General features: G+C 49.1%; 1 protein-coding gene across 1 annotated transcript in view; it reads left to right on the forward strand.

The window, feature by feature from the left end:
* The first annotated feature begins 249 nt into the window (after window positions 1–249).
* AP5B1 (adaptor related protein complex 5 subunit beta 1) overlaps window positions 250–18245 on the forward strand; it is a 276768-nt gene continuing 258772 nt past the window's right edge. Inside the window, exon 1 of the mRNA XM_069610887.1 lies at window positions 250–341. The gene's annotated coding sequence lies outside the window, so the exon portion shown is untranslated. The remainder of the gene's footprint in view (window positions 342–18245) is intronic.

The following is an 18245-nucleotide window of genomic DNA, read 5'->3' on the forward strand; positions in this document are numbered from 1 at the left end:
TATACTGAAAGGTGGTAGGGCAATGTTTGACATTTTACAGGGAACTGTCTGCGTCCCTCCCGAACTCAATGGAAAGTCCGTGAACAAGTGCATTAACTTTCCATTTTGATGTACTACCTTACTGCTCGTTAATGATCAGGGGATAGAACAGCGAGCAGGCTGCATGGAAAAAGCAAGAGACAAAATAGATCACGAGAAACCCACGTCACGAGGGCGCGTTGTTATGTCCGTTCCTCTAATAGGAACTAGTATCTTGACTTGGCTTCCTTTATTGCATCTCGGTGTTCTTCGGAATGAGGGAGGTGTTTTGGGATCTGATTGGCGTCTCCCAATGTTTGAAAGTAGGTTGAATTTCACCAGAAATTGTGAGTTTTTGCGTACAGTGCTCGTCTGGTGCTGGAAATGGTAGGCTTTCAGGAAACTCATTGTGTGGAGAGGCACTGGGAAGGTATGCTGTCATGATGACAGCACTTCTGAACCGTAGTACCCAGAGCTCCCAAATTTCGCGTGCCCATACAAAGGGAAGCCACTGCTGCTTTCGCTTGGGACGGACTTGTTTTTTTCCCCTCACTTCCCAATTCAATATGGAAAGTCCCAGAATTCCAAGCAACATCAGTAGCAGATTCATTTCTCACTTCCCAATTCAATATGGAAAGTCCCAGAATTCCAAGAAACATCAGTAGCAGATGCATTTCTCACCTATAGTGGGGTCAAGGGAAACTTCACAGCTGTGCATGCCAACATGCCCCATACCATTTTCTTATTTCTCAATTGCCCTTCACGTGCATGAGAAGGCAATAATGAGTCCTATTACCCATGTTACATGCTTATCCAGCTCCCCCCACAGCACCTCAGGCACAGCAGGCACCTGGACACAAGTAATACACAGGAGACCAGAAGTAGAGAGAAATTGGCTGTAATGCAAACACACACCAGTGCATGGGAGGGTGCTCACTACTCTGCACCTCCCATGCATGGCTCATCCTTATATACAAATGGAGTGGCTAAATCAATTCTCCACCCATGAAACGACATGTATAATGCACCTATGATAAGAGAAGCCTGAAGTTTGCAAAAGTGCTTCAGTGCCATCTCTGCGAGGCAGCTTCTGGCAGCCTTGGGATTTGAGCCAGCAACGTCTTCGCTGTGTACGTTCTCAGCCACAGTCTGAACAGGCCTTGTCAGCCTGAGGCATCACGCATTCCGCAGCTCAGCAACCTCCCCGTGAATGGGTATTTCGGCTGTTGGGCCAGTCTCTTAGGCAAGTCTGTAAGCCAGTCTCCTTGCATCATATGTACCTCAAATAAAGCAAAAGAAAGTGCAGTATCAGAGATGGTAAAATATGCCTGGTTTTATTTCCTCTCTTCTCATTTTGTCTATGAATCACTGACCAAAGCCTTGCACTAATTCTACATAAAGCACACAGCAATGACATTATTCTGATACATACATACTCAATAAGGAAGCAAAAAAATTAAAAACACCCAAAAAAAGTCAACTGATTTATGTCCTAACTCATCTAAAGCCATTCATTCACTGTACAGTATTGCATAAACACTCCCACCTATACACATCAGCGATTAGGGTGCATCTAAAATAACAGTCATAACTACATGTCCCTTCCTTTCTTGCTCAGAGCATCTCTGTCACTCTAAAATCCAGCACCACCTCCTTCAAGTGTATGTCATGTTTGTATGCACTTTCCAAGTTAAAGTACTTTTTTTCTCTTACTTTCCAGTATATAGCAAACCTCTAGTACCTCCCAGTCCCCAGGTGCACCCACAGTCCGTGCCAGTGCTTGCCATACTTCTTCCAAATAGCAGAGAGCATAGTGAATACCTGGTAGCTGACCACTGTCACAGTAGACCATTGAGAACAAACAACAGCCAATCTTCCCACTGTGTGCCTTTCACATTTATCCATTTGAACAGCTCCTTCCATGTCTCCTCTTTCTGCATTTTCTTCCAGTGAGCTACTCAAATGTCCACGTGCTCCTGCCGTCCTTCTTTGGCGGTGGGCCACCAGGTCATCTTTCTCAGGCATCGATAACCATCATCCTGCTCTTTCTTTGCATTGATATATTGCATAATTTGTTCATCCTCCCCTTTTCCGGTCTGCCAGGATCCGCTCACATTTCCTTTGACCCTCCTTGCTCCATCATCCCATCCGCCACATGCCACTCCTTATCTTCTATGGATGCCATTAGCTGTAGGTCATTGTCAGGTGTCGTGGGCCACTCTCGCTCAAATGCAGTTATCTTCTTTCTTTCCGGAGCCTACACCACTGATTGTAATTCATCATACTGTGCTCTTTCCTCCCAAAAACCAGTGAGCCATGCTGCCACTGACCACCTTCTATATATTTTGGCTTGTCAATTTCCTCTTCTGCTGCAAATGTGCTGAAAGTGTCCTGTTGCGTTTTGGCAATATCTGACATGCATTCGCTTGACACTACCCCTTCCACTGGTATTTTCTTAAACTGCACAGTCACCTGTCCTTCTGAAATCCAGTTTATTTATTACTCCTCTGTCCAGGTATGTCTCCCTCCATGCTGTCAGTACCCTGTTTGTGTATCTCAGAATGTGGGTGGTACTCTTGGTAGCTTCCGTCGCCATAGCCATTGGAAATATCTGTACCCTGCCTCTTTCTCCCTGCAGGCACCTATATGCCAAATCTGTCATCGTACCACTTTTTCCAGAATGTCCTACCTCTGCTCTGTTGCACACAGTTGCCTCCTCCAGTACCCAGCCAGCCAGTGTCTCCTCCCTCTTCCTCAGAAATACATAGAGCCACCCCCACAGTGTTCTGTGTCATCCACCCGAACCCCCGCAGGCACTGGTGCTAGCATATCACAATCCTGCCCCTCTGTGTGTTTTTCCTCAGTCCACTCCTTCATGGCACTGCTTTTCACACTGTCAGCCATGCATCATCATCTACATTCAGAATGTATGCCCACCCGTGGACGGACCTTCACTTTTCCTGCACCTTCCCTTCCACCACCCTCATTATGTCGTCTGGTAACAGCCGCCATATTGTGGCCCTCATGAAGGTTTGTGTAAGCATTACTGCAAAATCTGAGGCTCTCTGATCCCTCCCACAAAGGTGATATCTTTGTGCTTCACTTGTAGTTCAGCACTATCTCCTCTTTTCCTTCCCTGCGGTACCCTGTGTCACTGCTGTTCCTGGGCGACTCCCACGTCCTTATTCCTTTGTGCCAACTGGGAGACCACATCCCAACTGTACACCATGCTCCTCAACCTCTCCAGCACTCCCCTAGACCCCGATTTTATATGATAGGTCTGCCCCCTCCTCTCGCCTCGTCAGTGGACCAGCATCCGCCATACTGTTACTGTAATCTGCATAGGCTCTACTTCAAGTTAACTCAGGCTTCGGACCTCACACTCTTACCCTGTTCCATTTACAGCATCGACCCTACAACAGGTGCTCTGACTGTTTCACTGGTGCCTAAGAATGCTCTGACTTGATTGCAGACCTGTTGTTTCCTTTGCAACCCTGAATAGTCTGACGCAAAGTAATGAGACATTTGGGAGATGTCACTCCTGTTTTCGTAGTAGCGGATTTCCCTAGTAGAAACCCAAGTCTACTAGGGCCAGAATGCAAAGAAATCAAGAATTGGCAACAGTGCCGGCCCGAGGTCTATCAGCGCCCTGTTTGAGATTTGTGCATCAAGAACAAATATCAGCCGAGCAACAGAACTGAGCCCCTGCTGTTCTTGTAAAGTGTATTTAAGGGACACGCCTGGCATGGCATGATTCTTTAGTAGGCGCTGTTTAAAAACACTGAACTTGAGGAAAGGTGCCCTTTGTTTGCTGGTGGGGATGTGGGGGGGTGCCCTTTTGTGACCGCTCCCCCTGAACACACCTTGAGCTGTCACTGTTTGTCAATGGCAACAATTTGCTCTTTTGTATAGACATGGAAAAGGCACTTGCCAGGTATATCCCACCGTAGTGGTATTATGGATCAGTCGCTGCAGCAGGGTAGAGCAGCCTTGTCCTCAGCTCAAAGATGTGAGCGGGGTGAGGTAGGAGTGTTGTGCCAGCAGTGCCCACACGCCACCCCAGACAGGCGAGGGCTGCAGATTCCGATTGCTGTTGCTTTCCTGATCTCCCACACAAGCGAAATCTGTGAGACAACGGGGGCCGGCGTGATGGTTGGGAAGAGTGGTGGCTCTTACCTCTTGACACTGGAGTGATTCATCAGAGGCTTTTGTTCTAACAGTGTCCTCATGCGTTGGGAGCACAGAAAGAGGAGCCCAAGCCCCCGGGCAGAGAGCGGATAAGCATTGGTGCCTCGCATTGAAGATGGTAGGTTAAGGCGGAGTGGTGCACCTTGTCAACTACTGGGTTGGACCCATCTTGCAATAGGTGGGCAATCCAAAGAAGGTCCTCATGCATACCCAATACATCTACTGCACCGCCAAAAAAGGCATATCAGTGCTCTTGACTTCTACTGAGTCGGCCGCACTGGGAAAGGGAACGTGGGCCTTCTCTTGTGCTATTGTACAGGTGTTAGGTGCCTAAGAGTGGTGCCCCAACTTACCCCTCAAGATGCTTTCCGGTCAGGTGGCCTCTTTAATAATCCTTTACCTGCTTGCGCCTCTGCTGCCTCGCCAGCCTACTTTAGCATGTGTGATGGCTTCTACTGGAATTAACTGCCTTCTCATTGAGTCCCTTCACCGGTGAAGATCCCCCCCCCCCCCGCCCTTTCTTCTTCCTTTGACTCTATCCCTCTGCCTCCCCTACCACACCTATGTTTCATCTATCCTGCTAAGGAGGAGCTGACTGGCTGTTGGGTCCTAAAAAGCTCGCTTTGGACTTCCATCTGCCTGTCTATCGGCTGCTCGGCTACCTGGTGAGTTTATTTTTGCACTGTACAGCTCCTCTGTCTGTCTCTCTCCCCCCACTCCCATGGTGCTCTCCATCTCCCCAATCTATTCTAACTGCTACTCTATAACCTCTCAAAGTCTGGAAGAAAACATTTTAAAAAAGCTCTTTTTGCCTCTAATCCAGGCCTTCCTATTGCTAACACCTACGTCAATGCTTCTTCCAGGCAGCCTATCCCTGACATCCTATTTTCTATCCCCTGCCCAGAGCTATGGACTCGCCATTTGGTCACAATCCTCTCCCCTTTTTTCTTCTTCACCCATTAATGGTGAAACTAGATGGGGAAGTACTCTTGAGCCACTTCTCATCCTTTACGTGCATCATTATTGTCTATCACAATGGCACTATGACAACCCAGGGTTTTCAACTTGATCTTTTCCTTATTGACCAGCGCCTGCCGTCTCTCATTAACTTCATACCTTCTGCTGATACTCTTCCTTCCCTATAACCTCTTCACCTCCAGCGATGGTAGTACCACGACCCTGTACCCCTCCTCGGAAATCTTTCAAAGTTGGTAGCCAGCTCCACTTAACTTCTCTAAATGTTTGTTCTGCTGTTAAACACTCCTCTGACATCTGTCTCCTTCTTGAAGACTTTGACCTTGACGTCCTCGCCCTTAAAGAGACCTGGTTCAATGCCAGCTCTGTCACTGCTCTTGACACTCTCCTTCCCAAGGGCTATGCGCTTCTCTCCGAACCCAAGCCCAACCGGTCTGTAGGTGGAGTGGCCCTGATTTTCCCTGAGTGGGTACCTGCTTCTATCATACCTACTCCATCCTTCTCCTCTTTTGAATGCCCCATCTGTAGGCTCAGTGTCTCTCCTACTCTCTCACGTACCCTCGCTACCATCTACAGGCCCCACGGCCCTATCTACCTCTTCCTCTATGAATGGGCTGACCTCACCTCTTCTCTCTTGACAAATTCTTCTAAACCCGTCCTCCTGTGTGACTTCAATATCCACCTTGACTCTCCTGAATCAGCCACTTCATTGTTCCCTGACCTTTGTGTCTCCCTCTCCCTTACCATTCTTACTTCCGGTCCGACCCATTCAGCCGGACATACTCTGGCTGCCTTCATCTCTGCAGGCATCCCTATTTCTAACCTGTGACACCACCCCCCTCTTCTGGTCTTACCATTCTCTCCTCATGCTTGGGGCCCCTCGGCCCTCTGTCTGTGCTGGCTCCTGCACCTTCAGCCTCATTCGACCGATGAATCGAGTGTCAGTGGCTGCTCTTGCTTCCACTTTCATCCCTCCTCCAACCCCTGCTTCTGACTCTCCCTCTGATTCTGTCCTTGCTAACTTTCACTTCTCCATCTCTAATACCCTTGATATCATTGCCGCTGTCATGAGGATCCGCCTGAAGCATGTCACCAAGCGTAATGGCTGGTATGTGTCTGTCCTCCCATTTCAGATCTAAAACACAGGACATCCTGCCCTCACTCTCCACCACCCCAATCTCCACTCCCGCTCTTGCTCTCATTCACTCCCTTAGCTCCCCTCACTCTCCACCCTCTTGCCCATAGCACCTGATGAGGTCTCTAAAGATGTCTGCTCTATGAAGGTCTCATCCAAACAAGTGCTCCCCTGCTCCTCCAGAACTATTAAGGACAACATCTCCTATCTTGGCCCGGCTCTAGCCGATTTCTGTAACCACTCTTTCCCCACTCGCTCTCCCTCTATCCGTCAAGCACTCTCTCCTACAAAAGCTGTCTGCTTCCGGCCCGGCTAACTACTGCCCTATCTCTACCGCCCCCTTGCAAACTCTTGGAGAAGTTTGATCTTCTCCCAACTGATTCGTCATACTGAACTTGCTGGTTGTCTCCATGACCATCAATCTGGATTCTGTGCATCCAGAGGCATGTAAATTGCTCTCCTGCACACCTGTGAAAATCTGCTCGCTTGTCTTGACTCCAACTCTACTGCTCTACTCATTCTCCTCGATCTCTCCTCTGCTTTTGACATGGTCAACCATTCTATCCTCCTAAAACGGCTCTGCAATACCCTGTACAGTATGGACCGGGCACTGGATTGGCTGACCTCCTTCCTAACTAACTGCCCTTTCAAGGTGCAGCTGGGCCCTTTTTCCTCCACCACCTGTCTCTCTTGCTGCGACGTTCCCCAGGGCTGTATCCTATCGCTGTGGCTTTTCAAAATCTACCTCGCCCTTTTTGCCCCCCTGATGATCTCCTTCTCTCCTTATTTCTAGTGTTATGCTGATGACCCACAGCTTTCCTTCAAACTTCTCTCTCATTCCCGATTGTCTGACCGCCATTCAGGCATGGTGTGCGGCTAATGATCTCTGTCTTAATGCCAGTAAGACTGAGATCCTTCTTATTGGGGCACCTGTGCCCTGTATCCGTCCTGCCCTCTGTCCGCCCTTCTTGGGCCCTCTACCCTCACCATCCAGTGAGGTCAAACATCTTGGTATCTGCTAGGAAAGATTTCCATTTATGGGTAATTTAACCCCCAGTTGTGAACCCCCCAATCTTTTTCTTTTGTCTGACCATCCTAGCCTGACTTTTACCAGTGGAACCTAGCCTTATGCTGGACTCCACTGGTCTTTTGCTCATCTTGTTAAGGGGAAACTGACATGCCCTTCAGACTGTCAGTACTAGGAGACTTTGTTTCCCTTAGTCTTTCATTTTGTTGCTATTTCTTGGCAACATTTTATCAGTGCACAATGCACCTTCCAGTACTACAGTGCACTGGTTTCTCTTTCATTTTTAAGGCCCTAGACACCCTGGAAGGATTTTTGATGAATGTACAAGTGTGTCCATGACAGCGTTGGTGGCAGCAGTTACTTTTAAAGCATGTTTGACTCTGTTCAATGGTCCAAACCGCGTTTACTGCGGTTGGCCCAGGACAGTGGCCAGTGCTTAAAATGGCCATACCATGAGGTCCTTTTTGTTCAGTCCTTTGACCATTTTGTCCCTTTGCCTTCGCCAGGTCAAGCAGACCCGGGAAATTCCTTATTTGGTCATGCAGACCTCTACGCAAACCGTAGCTTTTGCAGGCTTCTGCATGCCTTGTGTGTGTGCGCCAAGGATGTGGGCTGGAGCTGTCTAGTTCCAATGCACATCCTGGGCGCCAGTATGTCTGATGTGTTGGGATGACTGGGACCACTGTGGTCCGTGCTTGGTCCACGTCTGGAATGGTTGAATGTGAGCAGATCTCCTGTTGGTTTCTCTTCTTTATGGTGCAAAGGAGATTTCGATTAAGAGAAGGCACTCTAGACCTATCCTAGGTCGATCTTCTGAGTTCACACCAAACTTAGTAAAGGAGCCAAGTATTCTGAACTGACGAAACAGATCTGTGGAACCGCTGGAAATTTTGCACCATGACCCTGCTGTTGTCCTTTCAGAGCCCCTGTTTCTCATCGATCATAGAAGGCCTGCAAGGGTGCTTCCACCCGTTGGAGCAGTGGGATTAACTTCTCTCGGCACCTCCTGCTTAACCTGCAAACGAGCCCCTTCGGAAGTGTTCCTGGATCGCCCAGCGAACTGACCAGCTCATACGGGACCTTTGCTTTGGAATCGCCGCCATCTCGAGTTTCAACCTGAGACTTTGGGAACCATAAACTCTTGGTAGAAGCCGCTCCCCTACCGAGTTTCGTACACCTAGCATTCCTAGGTCTGGAATGTGGAGAGTCCGTCTGAACCCGAGCCTACGCGGTACCTGTGTTGCCCCGATGTGTGCGGTGACAAGCTTTGTGGGTGCCTTGCGGCTGTGCCCCCTCTGTGCCATAAGACAAGCTGCAGTGGAACTGGCCCGATCCCTTCCTCAGAAGCAGAGAAAATGCCACTGTCCCGCCATGGACTGAGGTCCCGGAATGCAGCCTCTGAAAGCCGGAGAGACGCCAACTGCTGGACTCGAACCTGCAAGTGAACTGGACTTGACTGGCAAAGTTTGGTCCCGACTGCTTGAGGGTCGTTGAGTACTTGGAACCCTTTACCGGTGGTGCATCCATAGACTTTTACGCACAACTTTCCTCCAAGGGCCACTCACCTTTGTTAGTATAGTCTGAACTACCATCCTATTCCCGATTCCTGAAAATAGCTCTGCGCCCTTGTGGAAACCCTTCTTGAATAGTGGAACTCTATTCTTCATCGCCTTACCCCCTTTGTGAGACACTATGGCCCCTTGAAGAGACCTATTTTGTACTTTAACGCATGATTGAGTGCTGATACGCTGAACATACTTTTGAGCACAAGTCTCCACACTTAGTAGGGATTGGACTGCCTATTAGTTAGGGTTGAGACTCCTGAAGAATTACCTAAAGTATATTTGCACTGTCTGACCCTCTTCCGTTACAGGATGTGGATCCTCACTTGTTGAATATTCCTTTAGGCCAATAGTTACTGTATATATGTTTCCTAGTATAGTGTTGTGTTAGTATTGTTAATATTGCTGTGGTTTCATATTGTGTTTGATCTAAAAGGCCTTTAATAATTGTATATGTATTTTTGATTTGTACACCTGATTGAGAGTAATTTGTGGTGTTGTTTGCTCTGTGTGTTGATTGTGGACTTCTGATCACCCTCACCCCTTCTGAGACCCAGTCTTGACCGCTGCCAATGCTACCTTTATTGGTCTGGCTTGTCTAGAAGGTTACCCTGTTCCAAGAAACTAAGCTGGCCTTCTGAACCTCTGCCCATCAGGTCAGCGTTCAGAAATCCATTTGAACAGTATCCTCTTCGACGCCTCTCTCTACCTTCACCCCTCAGATCTTGGACCTTGCCAAGAAGGCCTACTTTCAACTTAACCTCCTTAGAGCCATTCCACCTTTCCTCAACTTTCCCCAGAAGCTCAGTGTCTCCAGAGCTGTGGTCCTCTCTAGGCTGGACTACTCCCTTTGCCCCCCTTCAACTAATCCAGAATACGGCTGTGAGATTTATCCTTGGCCTCAAGCTCAGGAACCGTATCTCTCCAGCCCTTAAATCTCTCTGCTGGCTCCCAGTGGCCGCGAGGATCAAATTCAAAACCCTCTGCATCATCCACAGGGCTTTCTGGGGAATGGGACACTGCTATCTCCAACTTTCTCTCCCTAAATACCTCCCTGCTAGAGCCCTCTGCCCTTCTAGCTCCAACTCTCTGCTGGTCATACGCTTCTCCAAGCAGAGAATGGGGGATAGGTCTCTCTCTTCGGCTGGTGCCTCCCTTTGAACAGCCTTCCTGCCCCTCTCCGACTTGAGCTGGACCACCTTAAGTTCTGGAAACTTCTAAAAACTCTTGTTTTCCCTCCCTCTTTCCCTGCCCTGCTAATTTTCCCACTACTACTGAGACTGGCGGCCTGGTCCTTCATGAGTCTTACAGGTTACCAGGCCCTCTGCCCAGTCGACACCAGCACCCACCCCTTAGCAGTGCTCTCTTGGCCCCCATCCGGGCTGTTGTGCAGCCCAGTATGCAGTGGTTTTAATGAATTAAATTGCAGAGGAATTTTTGTTTAAAATGTATATGATTGGGGTTAAAACGGGTGTGGAGGGGTTTGGGGTGGGTTTAAAAGCACAGGGGAATTGGGGGGAACCCCTCAAAATAAATAATTTAAATATTTTTCGTTATAACTTTTTTGTTATTATAGCATTCTCCAGAATTTAATTTGTTCAAATCAAATGTAACCGTTCTTCCCACCCCTTTGGTACACCTCTGCCACAGGACCTAGCCAGTGGCCTCCTCCCCTGGCACCCCTTGGCACTGCCCCTACTGGGCTCCCACCAGCACTTGCCCATACCTTGTTCCCTCCTCTCCCCTCCCTTCCCTCTCTCATGTACTTCTCGTCACTTCAGTTGCACGTCCAAATGTCGCAAGACCTAGTAGGACCGCAATTGTTTATTTACTGTTTTCGCTATTATTTACTCCCCTTGTACCCTCCCCACCTTTGACTTGACTTGTGGTGCCTGGAAACACCATTTTATTGTATAGGAAATAAAATAAATAAATTAACTGGCCATTGATGGTAGCAGATGGAAAATGGTGCAACTACCTGGGAATCTAATAGCAGTGCCTGGCAAAAGCCTAGTACTTATTCACATGCCTAAACTGTTGGCTTTGCCAATGCTTTTTTTTTTTAATAGGACTTAATTGAAGGACAAGCCGAGTGCTTATAAATCGAGTGGCTGAAGGTAGACTTGGTAAGATATTTTTTATTACACCAGTAGCGGGTTTACAACTCCAATGAAGTCATTAACCCGCAGAGGACTACTTTAAAAAAACATTGGCTGGATCTTTGAGTGCAAAGTTTGATGGCAAGTCTTGAATAAAGCAAGCTTAAAGAGTTCCCATGAGGAGGTGTTTTGGGCAGGCGGGGAGGGGCAGGAACTGGGCGGGAATGGTCATAGGGATCAGCCTGGCCATGAGCAGTTAATGGCTGGGCATATAACCAAACAACACCTAGAGACTGGGTGGCCCTCCTCATCTGCCATTCCTCCCTATCTGTACTCTAATGCAATAGTTTCGACTTATAGGTGTTGCCAGACCTATTAGCCCAACCTAAAAAAGGAGAGCACTAGCATCTCCTCATTTCCTCTCACTATAGTAGGATTTCTCAAACTAGCTGATTCACATTTAATGGCACCTGCGCTTCTTAGCAGACTATCTGTACATTACATTTGGGTGCAAAATGTGCACTCGCTACTAGCAAATGGCTAATGATATTTGACTCTTGGCGAGTAAGATATGGTGTGCTTTGTGTACGTATAGAATTGAGGTGGCAAGTGACTTTTGAATGGCTGGCTAGTAGCTTGCAACTTGAATTTTTGCCCTCTGATCACATCCTGCAGTTGCAGCACTACATAGTGAAGGTGGACATTCCCCAAAATACAATTGTAGACAAATATTAAAGGACTCACCCCAGTAGGGAATGAGACCAGGAGAAAGGTTGTGAGGAAAGTAAAGTTTTATAAAGGTATATGCATGCAGAGAACTCTGCTGCTTCGAGAGCGCTCTGACCAACAATACAGAATACAGTACATTATATGCTTTAGGTACATCAAGTTGCATTGGGATTGGCGGACAACATAGTTACAGTATGGCAGTATATGGGCCGGCTCCACATGATTGGCTGGTGCAGGGCTGTTACTTCGAGCGGCACATGGTCAGCTGGGCTCATCTGGGTGGTGTGAATGTCAGGTCGGTTCCATAGGAAGAGGTCATTCTGTCTAAGCTACATACTATCTCCTGACATGCAATGAATAATACAGAATATAAACCATGTACTGGGTTGTGGGGGCACCTATAAATCGTAGACGCATATTTACATATTCCTGCCTCAGGCCTTTGTGGTCGTGAAGGGTACGAGGGTCTTGCCCCCCAGGTGCGTTATCAGAGGGCTTGCTCTAAAATGTATTTGCCATGGTTCCCCAGTGCTTGTGGAAGTGGATTGATAGGTGTTGGTTTTAGGTGGGGAATATGATGACATAAGCCCAGTTATATTGGGGGCACTCTAGGGTGGTCAGTGGGGAAGGGTCACGCTTCTGCTACATCAAAGGGAGAATGGTGGTGCAAGAGTTGTGCAGGCAATAACTCCCAAAGGTGGGGGTGAGAGGAGCAAGAGCATGTTTGTAGAGACAAATGGGCCACAGGGCGAGATTCAACCCGGTCACACACAGGGCAATGAGCTCAGAGGAAGGATAGAAGAATACAGTTTCTGTTTGCAACAATTCGCGCCAGAGCATCTGTGAGAAAGAAGCCTGGGCGGCACAGACATGGGAGGAGGAGGTAGGGGCTGTCAGTGTGCGCAGTGGTGCAAAGGGGAGAGAAGGCGTTGCAGGGCTCGGGATGCGGTCTAGTCCGAAAATGGAGTCTGGGGGTACACAAAATGAAGTCCTAATGTCTCTTGCAGTAGCCCCGCTTCCACTGGTGCCAGGGAAGGGCAAGGAGGACGTCTCCCCACTATTGCACGAGTATTAGGTTTTCTTTGTGCTGAATGTACAGGGGGGCAAAATGGCCCTTCCTCCCTTACATTAGCAGGTCTGACAATTCAGTCCAGGAACTCACCGGATGTTGCTGCCAGAAAAGATGCCTTGCCGTAGCGCCATTCCACAGAGAGCTGACCCATGCCTGCCTGGCACTCACACTTCACCCTTGACTAAATTGAAGGAGATGGGCACCGGACACTGCCCACAGGGCCCGATGTGTGACATGTCTAAGGCTCTGCCTTGCCCTTTGCTCCTTTGTCATCAGTGTGATTAGACCAAAACTTTGGAGATGGGGTTAGCTTCATAGACTGTTTGGGGGCTGGGCATACTTGTCTCCCCCAATGAATGTTCGTGGGAACTACAGTGTCTTGTTAGCACCAAATGGTGCAATTTAAAGCACACTGGGCAACTGTCACTGTCTGTAAACTTGATAAGCTTGAAGGACAAAATGCATATATCTATTGGTACTATCCAGCATTGCAATGATGTGGTTGTGAAGTGGTGTGTGGTGGCTTTGTCAGCTTCTAGTTCATTGTGCATGTCCAACAGCGGTCAAAGCAAGTAGTGCCCTTCCCCTCCCCACCCCCCGCTTGCCCACTGACCAAAAACCCACTCTCACTCTCCTTGTCACCAATACAAACCTAAACCTGGGTCTTCCCTTTCCTCCACTGCACTCACCCCCCCTCCTCCACTTGACCCCCCAACACCGTATTTTACAACTGTACCATGAAGACTGTAGGAACCACAGTTAAAGCAAATGCATATAAACAACCACCTTTACTTTCAGTCATTGTCTCCCACACCGTGCAACTTCATGCACCCCCCCTTTCTAATCGCCCATCATTGATGCTTTTTTGAGGGACAAGCCAAGGACTATAGCAACCCTCATCCCATTATCTGCACACACTGACGTACCTGCCACAATTTCACATTACTTGTGCTTAAATCTAGAAGACAAATACTGATCACTGTGGTGCAGCACTATGTGGCAGCTGAGGAATGGGTATTCTGTCCCAGGTAGGCAACTGAAATGAACAAACGCATGCTAGTGCCTGCATGGTAGCTCAGCCAGATGTAACATTAGAGCATTCCCAGAAGGGTCCTGGTTTGAATCCTCAGTAGAGGAAAGCAAAAAGCAAAAGTGTCCTTCGGTTGCCTTCCGGTAATGGTGTTCTATGACAAGAAGGTAGCGATGGGGGATTTTCCCCAAAACGTAGGCGAGCGTCGCACCCTTTAGTTCCTGCCCACTTTGACCACTGATGTCCTGCTTTATTTTACAATAATCCCATTTAAACCCGAGTGTTGCTAAAGTTAGTGTCTAGATTTGAGAGTCCACAAGCAAATTACTACAAATTGTGTTTCTTTTATTTATTTTTTATTTATTGCATATTTATAAGGTGCCTATACACAATGTGCTTCCAGGTGCCACAAGACAAAAGGGGGGCAGGGGAACATGGAGATGAAAAAGAAATAATGGTCCTACTAGGCCTTGTGACATTCAGATTGTCTCTGGAGGATAGCTCGGGGCCAACGTGCTCGCCTTGGAAGCAAGACGACACAGAGCACCACAGGTTTGGTCCGCGCTTTGAAACCTCTATGTATTAAGCGCGTTATAAATAGCCTGTCATATCATTGTGCAAGTGCAGCAGCAAGAAGTGCAGGGGGTGCGGGGTAGGGGAGTGGGGCGGGAGGTTGGGGGCAGGGGGCTCAGGGTTAGGCACGTGTTAAGGGGAGCCCAGGAGGGCAAGTGCTAGGGGGTCACCATCAGGTGCAGGGAAGGGATTGGACCGTACTCGGGAGGGGTGCCAACTCTCCAGGCTGATCAAGGAGGCAGCCCAGAAGGGCAGTGCTAGATTGGGCGTTTGCAGATAGAAACTGGGCGAGGGGTGGGGAAGGAGACTGGTGCCCTTTAAGACTCATAGGGACCAGGCTGCCAGTCACAGCAAACAGACAGGGGCATTAGCAAGGGAGCGCGAGAGGGAAGGAAGTAGAGACAAGCAGGAGCTTGAGCCAATTCTGGAACTTAAGGAGATCCGGCTCAAGTCGGAGAGAGGTAGGGAGGCCATTCCAGATGGAAGCTCCTGCTGGATTCTCCCTAGAGATCTACCCCACACACTCTGCTTGGACAAACGGATCTGCAGAGAGTTGGAGCTAGAGGACCAAAGTGCTCTAGCCGTTGGGTATTTAGGGAGAGAGAGTTAGATTTTGCATGGTCCCAGGCCTCAAAAAGCTGTGTGGATGATGCAGAGGTTCTTGAATTTGATCCTTGCAGCTACAGGGAGCTAGTGGAGAGATATTAGGGCTGGAGAGATGGAGCGGGAGAAGAGAGGAAAGAGGCAGGTTAAGGAAGCGGCTGTTGCAGTAGTCCAGTCTAGAGAGTACCAGAGCTCTGGAGACATTGAGCTTCTGGGGGAAGGTGATGAAATGGAGAATGCCTCTAAGGGGGTGAAGCTGAAAGTAGGCCTTCTTGGCAAGGTCCAAGATGTGAGGGATGAAGGAGAGGGAGGAGTCGAAGAGGACACCCAGATTTTTGGCCTCACTGGATGGCGAGGGTAGAGGGCCCAAGTAGGGCGGCCAGAGGGTAGGAGGAAAACAGAGCACAGGTGTCCCAATGAGAAGGATCTTAGTCTTACTGGCATTAAGACCGAGATCATTAGCCGCACACCATGCCTCAATAGCGATTAGACAATCGGGAATGAGAGAGGGGTAATAGAGGGACGTTTGAGGCGGTGGAGCTGAAAGTTGGCCTTCTTGTCAAGGTCTGTGATGTGAGGGGGGAAGGAGAGAGAGGAGTCGAAGATGACACCAAGGTGTTTAGTCTCACAAGAAGGTGAGGGGAGAGGACCCAAGGAAGGCGGCAGGAGAGTGGGAGGGAAACGGGGAGCAGCATCCCAATGGGAAGGATCTAGGTCTTGCTTGCAATAAGGCAGATATCATTTGCTTTGCACCATGCCTGAATAACAGTCAGGCAGTCAGGTATGAGAGAGGAGGTAGAGGTGGGAAGCTTGAAGGAGACCTGCGTGTCATCAGCATAACATTGTAAGTGAGGAGAGAAGGTGGAGATCAAGTCGGCCAGAGGGGCAAGGTAGATATTGATATCCTGGCTGATAGGATAGAACCCTGAGGGACACCACAGGTAGAATGTGCGGTGGGGGAGAGGAAAGGGCCCAGTTGCACCTGGGAATGTCGGTTGGATGGGAAGGAGGTCACCCAGGCCAGTGCCAGGTTTGTGATGCCGAGGGTATCTCAGAGCTGATTTATGAGGGTGGCATGATTGACTGTGTCAAAGGCAGAGGAAAGATTGAGAGGGATGAGAACAGAGGGAGAGTTGAAACCAAGGTTTGAGAGCAGGTCTTCATGGGTGTTCAGGAGAGCAGTTTCCGTGCCTCTGGATGCTCTGAAGCCAGACTGGTGGTTGTGGAGACAGCCAACAGATTCTGTGTTGTGGATTAGTTGGATGACCAACTTCTCCAGGAGTTTGCCCAGGAAAGGGGTGATGGAGACAAGGCGATAGTTAGCCAGACAGGAAGAGTCAGCAGATGACATTTGCAGAAGAGGGCGCACAAAAGAGTGCTGAGGGGAAGGGGGAACGACCCAGTGGCAAAGGAGTGGTTACAGAAGTCGGCTAAGGGTGGGGTGAGAGATGAGATGTTGTCATTTACAGTTCTGGAAGAACAGGAGAGCACCTGTTTGGAGGAGACTTTCATGCAGCAGACTACTTCAGAGCCCTCATCCTTTGCAATGGGAGAGAAGGATGAGAGTATGGAGGGTGGAGAGAGGGGAGCCAAGGGAGGTAAGAGAGGAGGGATGGCAGGGAGGGGAGTAGCCGAGAGTGAGGACAGAATGCCCTGGGTTTTGGTAGTGAAGTGGGAGGCCAGTGCGGTACAGAACACATACGAAGGAGGAGAAGAAGTGGAAACTGCAGTAGGATTGGCAAGTGCCTTACAGATTTTGCAGGCTTGACATGGGCCCTCTTCTTAGAGCGGATGGAGAGTCTGTATTGCCTTTGGAGCAGGCGGCAGGCCATTGGGGTGTGCTTGAGGCCTGCCACTTCCACTCAGCAACTCTACACTTGCGTTTCAGAGCAGCCCGGTCGGAGTCATACCAAGAGTTGCACTTAGCGGCAGGCTTCATGCGGATCCTCATGACAGGGGCAAGGATGTCCAGAGTGTTGAAACTGGAGAGATGAAGGTTAGCAAGAGTTGAGTCGGTATGAGAGTCAATAGCAGTGGTTGGAGGAATGAAGGTGGTGGCAAATTCAGTGACTGACATTCGCTTCTTCGGTTGAATGACGGAGGAGGAGACTGGCAGTGCAGGCAGAGACATAGCAATGGGACCCAAGAGCTGCAGATGGGAGGAGAGGAGAGCATGGTCAGACCAGGAGAGAGGCGTAGTGAGAGGATTAGAGATGGGAATGTCTGTGGAGATGAACGCATACAACGTGTGTCTGGCTGAGTGGGTCAGACTAGAGGGGAGAATTGTGAGGGAAAGAAAGTCATGGAGGTTGCAGAAGAGTGTACTGGCTGCATCATGGGAGTCTAGATAAATGTTGAAGTCTCTGAGGAGGGGAAGCTTGGAGGAGGAAGTCAGGAGAGAAGAGGCGAGGTCAGCCCATTCTGAAAGGATAAGGGAGATAGGTCAAGGGGGCCTATAGATGCTGCTGAGAATGAGGGAGAGTGATGGAGAGACACCAATCCTACAGACAAGGCATTTAAAGACAGAGTAGGATTGAGTGGACATGCTAGAAGCAAGGACAGATTAAGGGAAATTCAGGGCCACTCCACCATCTGACAGGTTGGGCCTGGGCTTGGAGAGGATCTTGTAGCCATCAGGGAGAAGAGTGTCAAAAGCAGTGACAGAGCTGGCATTGAACCACGTTTCAGTGAGTGCGAGGATGTCAAGGTCTACAGGGAGGTGACAGATGTCAGAAGAGTGTTTGACAGCAGGGCCTGAATTGAGGGTAGCCAAGTGAAGCTGATTGCCACCTTTGAAGGTCTTCCGAGGAGTGAGTACAGGTTTCCACTCAGGCGGGGGGCATGAGGAGAGGTGGGGAGTGTCAATAACCACGTTTTAGCTCACTCTACCTTTCGCAGAGGACAAATATCCTTTTGCACATCAGTCTAGTCCCACCCACCTGGGCAGTCCTGGACTGATAATGCTAGGCAAGTTTAATTTGTAAAACTTGGGGTTTCACCCTAAGTAACCCAGGGTAATCCAGATGTGGATCCTTTGCTCACTGTTCCTTAGAGAAGCTCAGCTTCACCTCACTGAGGACGTCCAGCAAGGCCAAAACGTGTGTGGGGTTGCAGTTGGTACTCTTTTTCAGAGGAGAATTGCTTAGAATTTTGGTGCTGGATTGCCCTTGTGTGGGTGGGACCAGTCTGATATACAAATGGATATTTCTCCTCTGTGAAGGGTGCAGTGACTAA

Source organism: Ambystoma mexicanum, chromosome 8 (genome assembly GCF_040938575.1).
Source record: "Ambystoma mexicanum isolate Mex_15411 chromosome 8, UKY_AmexF1_1, whole genome shotgun sequence".
Classification (NCBI taxonomy): Eukaryota; Metazoa; Chordata; class Amphibia; order Caudata; family Ambystomatidae; genus Ambystoma; species Ambystoma mexicanum.